The sequence below is a fragment of the Magnolia sinica genome, chromosome 8 (genome assembly GCF_029962835.1).
Source record: "Magnolia sinica isolate HGM2019 chromosome 8, MsV1, whole genome shotgun sequence".
Taxonomy (NCBI): Eukaryota; Viridiplantae; Streptophyta; class Magnoliopsida; order Magnoliales; family Magnoliaceae; genus Magnolia; species Magnolia sinica.
This window is the reverse complement of record NC_080580.1, coordinates 78,046,889-78,054,264: the sequence shown is the minus strand read 5'-3', so window position 1 is coordinate 78,054,264 and position 7,376 is coordinate 78,046,889. Positions and strand designations below refer to the sequence as shown.

The following is a 7,376-nucleotide window of genomic DNA, read 5'->3' as shown; positions in this document are numbered from 1 at the left end:
TGTGTAAAGTTCTCCACCGACATCTCTGCACCGTCTTCCCTGCCTATAAAAGAGAGAGAGAGTACATGAGAAAGAAATCCAGAAGGTGGTGGACGTGAGTGAAGCACAGAAAATGGGACAGTAGAGTGGTTTTGTTTTTGTTTTTATTTTTATTTTTATTTTTATTTTTTATTTTATTTTTTGTTTAAGGGATTTAGCCTAATCATGTTGCTAGGCTAAACTTCTTAGCTAGGGCTGAGATGAAGCTCCTATTTTGAATGACTCTTGTTATGTGTTGATTTCATCTGAATTGATTGATTTATTTCTCTCTCTAGTGTGCTTAACCGAAATTTCTGTACTTCTCCATTCTATGAGCTTAACCAAAGTCTAGATGTGGATATTGTTTGGAATCTTATTCTAGGTGCTTATGTCTGACCATGAACAGGTTTCCTATAGAGAAAGAAATAGAAATTACATCTCTTCATGCCTGACCATGGATGGAAAGATGTGATCCTTATGCTTTAAGAGATTATACACTCTGTGTGCCCGACCAAGGACATAGAGTGTGCTTTATTTATAAATATATATCAATCTGAATTAGGGTGAATTAACAAGTAAAACAAGGGTCAGGATAATTAGAGGTGGATTCGAAAGTCCTAGTCTTCTCTTTGATTGAATTTTCATTATTGCTCTCGGTTATTTTTCATAGATTTGTGATAGTTTACTTAATAGTTCGCTAAGCCCTTTGTTGGATTAGTCAAGAAGAGTCATAAATTTCGAATTGTGACAACCAGTCCTTGTGGGAACAATCTCGTAATTCATATTATATCTACATCTGATTCGTATACTTGCGTGTTTAAAATCATTTAAATCAGATTGGTTTAAATAAAACATCAAGTTTTTGGCGCCGTTGCCGGGGACTGTTTCGGTTCAAATTGGATTTAGGATTCTTTCTTATCATAATTCATAGCCTTAGGATTTTTCTAGCATTATTTTAGAAAATTTAATTTATTTTTATTTTTATTTTGTTTACATGAATTGAGGAAGGAAGCTGCAAAATGAAATTGTCTTCAAAAGGAGGAGCTCCCAAATCTTCGGTCATCGATCATCTCCTTTTTCGGGTTCTTTCTTCCAATTCTTGTTTACATAGTTTTATCTTGTTTTTAGGAATTCATAATTATTAGTTCCAGTCTTATTTCTCTTAGGTTGCATATTAGTATAGTTTTCTTTCTTACATTGTAATAACATAGTTTATGCTAGGACGTAGATCTCTGAACATAGAACTAGCACCTTTTAATTCTGAAATAGAAAGAATATTTCGTAGAAGATTTAGAAACATCCTATTTGAAATGGCAGACGTGAATGGAATTAAAGCTCTTAGAGATTATTCAGCTCCTGTCCAATTTAATGTGCCTTCATGCATAGTGTTGCCAGCCACCACGACAGCACACTTTGAACTTAAACCTGGGGTCATACAATTGTTACCCTCCTTCTATGGTTTAGATAAGGAGGATCCATATCATCATGTGAAAGAATTCCTAGACATTTCCTCTACCTTTAGGTTCCAAAACTTTTTAGATGATTCGATCTGTTTGCATTTTTTTCCTTTTTCTTTGAAGGATAAGGCAAAAGCATGGTTAAATTCTCTAGGAGTTGAATTTATCACTACATGGGACCAACTATCTAAGAAGTTCTTAAACAAGTTCTTCCCCGTTCACAAAACTAATGCTCTCTGTAGAGAAATTACTAATTTCACACAAAAAGAGGGTGAGCACTTTCATGAATGTTGGGAAAGATGGAAGGACTTGCTTCTTAAGTGTCCACACCATGGTTTTGAGAAGTGGCAACAGGTTCAATACTTCTATAATGGTTTAACACCCCAAAATCGTCGCATGGTTGATGCCACCAGTGGAGGGTCATTCATGACTAAAAGTGATGTCGAAGCGTGAAATTTCTTTAAAACCTTGTGTGAAAACTCCCAGCAATGGGACTATTCAAATAGAGGTGAAAGAAGTCCTCAACCATAGAAGAAAGGTGGTATATATGAGATAGGAGTCATGCCGGATCTTTATGCCAAGATTGATAGCCTGACAAAGAAAGTTGATGCTTTGATGTTGAATAATGGACCTTCACAAACAACTTAAATTGAGTCATGTGCCATATGTTCCAATCCCACCCATCCTACGTAATCTTGTCCATCTGGTGCAGCATTTCCAGAATTTCTCTCTGAACAAGTGCATGCTATGAACACTTTTCGGAGACCTGGGAATGATCCTTACTCAGACACTTACAACCTAGGGTGGGCTAAACATCCAAATTTTTCTTAGGCAAAAGGACCACAACAAGGAGGACCATCTGAAAATCCTCCTATGCAACCTTACCCCCAAGTTGGCAGTCAACAACTTCAATAGTTTCCGCAATATCAACAACTTCCTACACAATCAAGGAAACCATCTCTTGAAGATACACTTAATCTATTTATGCAGAGTTCTCTTCAATTTCAAAAAGACACCCAACAAACTTTACAAGCTAACCAGCAAAACTTACATGCAAATGCACAATCTATTGCCAAGCTGGAATGCACAATCTATTGTCAAGATGGAAGTACAGTTGGGTCAACTTGCTGCCACATTGAGTGAGAGAGAGAAAGGCAAGTTTCCTAGCTAACTTGTGGCAAATCTAAAAGGACTGTGAGATTGGCTCTAATTCAAACCAAGAACAGTATCATGAGCAAGCCAAATCAATCATTACCCTTAGGTCCAGTAAACAAATCGAGAACAAAGTAGAGATGCCTAGGGAAGAATCAAATTCCAAATCAGAAGATCAAAATGAAGCGGAGAGACATACTAATGCATCGAAAGCCCAAAAGCACTCTACTCTCCAGGTACCACTCATGTGCCATCCTATGTGCCTAAAGCACCTTTTCCTCAACGTCTGACACCAGTTAAGAAAGAAAACAACTTTAATGAGATATTGGACATGTTTAAGCAAGTGCAAATTAACATTCCATTGCTTGATGCTATCAAGCAAGTCCCTGCTTATGCGAAGTTTCTTAAAGATTTATGCACTCAAAAGCGTAAGATGAATGTTCATAAGAAGGTCTTCATTGCAAAGCAACTCAGTTCCATGATTCAAAACAACACCCCTCCTAAATTTAGGGATCCAGGAGCTCCTACCATTTCTTGCGTCATAGGAGATCATAAGGTTGAGAAGGCATTGCTTGATTTAGGGGCCAGTGTTAATTTGTTACCATATTCTATATATGAGCAGCTGGGACTTGGTGAGTTGAAACCAACTAAAATAACACTACAACTAGCTGATAGATTTGTCAAGGTGCCCCATGGTGTTATTGAGGATGTGCTAATCCAGGTTGATAAGTTTTATTTTCCAGTTGATTTCATCGTTTTAGATACTCAGCCTGTCCAGAATCCTACTAGTCAAATCCCGATTATTCTGGGACGTTCATTCTTAGCCACATCCAATGCTATAATAAATTGCAGGAATGGAGTTATGAAGTTGTCTTTTGGTAACATGAAGATTAAACTTAATGTTTTCAATGCTGGACAACAACCAACAGACTTGGATGATATTTTTGAAGTGGACATGATTGAGAGTCTAGTGTATGAATCTTTCCTTCAATCTTCTGAAGACGCACTTGAGACTTGCTTATCACATTTTGGCATGGATTTTGACATAGAAAGTTCCATCCAAGAAGTCAATGCATTGCTTGACTCTACTCCTATAATGGAGACTACAAAATGGAAAGCTAAAGTGGAACTTCTTCCACCTTCTGAGTCTAAACTGGTCTCGTCTGTTGAGAAACCACCCGACCTTGACCTTAAACAATTACCTACAAATCTCGAGTATGCATTTTTAGGTCCTTCTGAGACTCTGCTTGTCATCATAGCTTCTAACCTTAAAAAGGAACAGGAGAGCGGTTACTTAATGTTCTTAGAGAATATAAGGCAGCAATTGGGTGGACGATAGCAAACATAAAGGGAGTATGCCCCATTGTGTGTATGTATCGTAATGATCTTGAAGAAAATGCGGAAGCGTCGCGTGAAATGCAAAGGAAGCTTAACCCTAACATGGAAGAAGTTGTTTGAGCGGAAGTGCTTAAATTATTAGACGATGGTATCATTTACCCCATTTCAGATAGCACGGTTCAAGTTATTCCTACAAAGTCTGGGATTGGTTAATCAAGGTGTTGAGGAAATTTAGTTGGCGGACCCAGGTTATCAAGATTGATTAATTCATGGTCCATTCTTGTCTGGCTGAAGACGTTAAACTTAGCGCTCCTGGGAGGCAACCCAGCTTTTCATTCCATTTTATTTTCCTAGTTCAATGTTTGTGGGTAACATTGCTGCAAACCCTCACGAGACTACAACTCGTCCACTAGGAGCAACCTAGGGGTTTAAAGGCTTGTTGCATACGCTAAATGCAATCGAGAGCACCTGCGAAAGTGGTATAGGTAGGATCTTCTTTTTGTGATTGTATTTTTATCATTTTACTTTTGTTGATTACTCTCTTGTGCTAACCCGCTCTTACGCTGATATCTTTGGAAAGCCTCTTGATTCTCCGTCCAGGTGCTATCTTTCCATCACTCCTCTTTTATTTTCATTGTCTCATGTGCATTGCATGCTTATTTCTTTTACATTGAGGACAACGTAGATTTTAGGTTGGGGGTGGGAGATTAGGTTACCTAATCAGTGTTTTCTTGGTCTTGAGCAAAAAAATTGTGAAAATTTTTAAATTTTTCTGAAATTTCTTGTGAATTTGAAGTGATTTTAATAGCCATCTTGGATTTAGATTAAAAGATACGTGATGCTGGTAATTTATGACTCTTGGATTCAGTATCTGTTAGATTTCACAGTTAAGTTCGAGTTATTAATCCATGATTGGAAGTTGTAAACATTGATTGAGTCATGATTTCACATATCACATCTCGCGTACACATGAAGGTTTCGGTTCGATATTGAATGATTAACTTGGTAATCACTAAGCATGAAAGGAACCAGCCTGATAATTTTTTTATATATCATGTTCAGTAAAAAGAATTGAAAGGGTAAGTCGCACAATCTTCACCATAGGTTTGCTCCCTATAGGTGTAGATTTGATCCCCCATGATTGACATTTAGAGAAAGTTAGGTGACAAGTTTTCACCATAGGTTTGCTCCCTATAGGTGAGAATTTGATTCCCCTCCTTGGCATTATTGTTCAACAAAAAATCAAAGGCTGGTAGAATGAACAGTTAATCTATAAGGCAAGTGTTGGTTTCAGTTTTGGTCATCATGAATTCTGTTGTTAATCACCAATGATGTTATAAAATTGACAATTAGATCTCTTAATGATTGTAAGCCGAGATTACACTATACACTTATGGAACTCAATATTTAGAATTGTTCTAATTAATGGATTAATATTTTGAACTTGATTATAAAGTTTACTGTAAGCTTGTTTCCAGGAGAAAATCCTACTCACCATTCATGAATCTTAGAATTCGCACATCTCGACTATTTGTTCATAAGTCACTCGGGTTTACAGGAATTGTCTTTTATTTATGAAATTATTTTTCGCATGTTTTGCTCGGGACTAGCAAAATGCTAGTTAGGGGTTGTGATGAGGGTCGAATATTGCATATCAGACCCTAGTTATTACCTGATTTTACATACATGATCATGTTTAATGTCATACTTTAATTGTGTTTTTGTTGCAAGGTGTAATTAGGAGCTTGGACTGAAAAAGGATACTACAAGTATGGAATTAACGCTCTGAAGTCGCTAAAGTAAGGGACGAACTCCAGAGGACCAAGATTGATGGATTTACATGACAAAGATTTAAGGAAATCAAGCCGTTCATATCAAAGAGGCCCAAAAGTTTTTTAGAATTCAAGATCATAAAGTTTCCACCTTCCATTCGGCTTGAAACTTCATGAATGACCTGAGGGCTATAAATTAACCGTACATGTCAAATTTCATCCATTGGATCCCTGTGTAAGTGGCCCAACAGATAAATTAGCCGATAAACTGATGATTTCAGGCCCACTTGATAACTGAATATATTTCAATTATGGTCTCAATCGTTTAAATATGGAGAAAAATGAATGGATGGATTGGATTGCTCATAAACGTCATAGAGGACCCCACCTTGCATGATGTGTGCACCGTGTACAAGTGCTCTCATATGCACTGCATCTCAAGTCCAGTCAAACCGACTTTGACTCGTCTCCTTCTCAAAAATGGCAACTGCCGTTCTCTGTTGCTGCAAATGGACGAAGATGTGATCTTTGTGGATCCACACCGTCCATCAAACCAACGATCAGGACCGTCCATTCGGTCCATGAGGCGTCCACGACATGAGCTAAGGCTTCTTTCTGGTCCTATGCATGCATACACAGATAGATTACATTCACTTGTAAGATGAACGGTAAAGCAAAATATCATGTGGACCTCATCAACAGAAGGTAAAAATTACACATTTTTGACTGAAATTCCGAAAGGAATCCGGTGGATGGCATGGATTTCTCAAATGTCAGATTAAATGTGCCCCACCAACATCACATCATAAGATGTTTACGTCGGCCCTGTTTTAGCGTCCAGACGCTGCTCATTTTTACAGTCACTGTATGACCATGGTGATGATCGGACGACCGATCTAGACCGTCCATCGTGTAGGCCTGTACCAAATACCCCAAGGGACGTTGATCTTTTGGATGAGATGCAAGGAAGAGGGGAGTTGGGAGGCTCCAATTTTGATTGTGTAATGGTTATACATTCCACCGACTTCCAATCTCGCAGATTGCTGTGCGTAAAGTTCTCCGCCGACATCTCTACACCGTCTTCCTTGCCTATAAAAGAGAGAGAGAACGTGAGAAAGAAATCCAGAAGGTGGTGGACGTGAGTGAAGCACAAAAAAAGGGACAGTAGAGTGGTTTTCTTTTTCTTTTTCTTTTTCTTTTTATTTTTATTTTTATTTATTTTATTTTTGTTTAAGGGATTTAACCTAATCATGTTGCTAGGCTAAACTTCTTAGCTAGGGCTGAGAAGAAGCTCCTATTTTGAATGACTCTTATTATGTGTTGATTTCATCTGAATTGATTGATTTATTTCTCTCTCTAGTGTGCTTAACCGAAATTTCTGTACTTCTCCATTCTATGAGCTTAACCAAAGTCTAGATGTGGATATTGTTTGGAGTCTTATTCTAGGTGCTTATGTCTGACCATGAACAGGTTTCCTATAGAGAAAGAAATATGAATTATGTCTCTTCATGCCTGACCATGGATGGAAAGATGTGATCCTTATGCTTTAAGAGATTATACACTCTGTGTGCCCGACCAAGGACATAGAGTGTGTTTTATTTATAAATATATATCAATCTGAATTAGGGTGAATCAATAA

General features: G+C 37.7%; 1 non-coding gene across 1 annotated transcript; it reads right to left on the bottom strand.

Moving 5' to 3' along the window:
- Positions 1-1,706: 1,706 nt before the first annotated feature.
- Positions 1,707-1,813, bottom strand: LOC131254440 (small nucleolar RNA R71). The gene has a single exon (XR_009175553.1). It is a non-coding gene; the product is annotated as a small nucleolar RNA R71 (small nucleolar RNA).
- Positions 1,814-7,376: the final 5,563 nt, after the last annotated feature.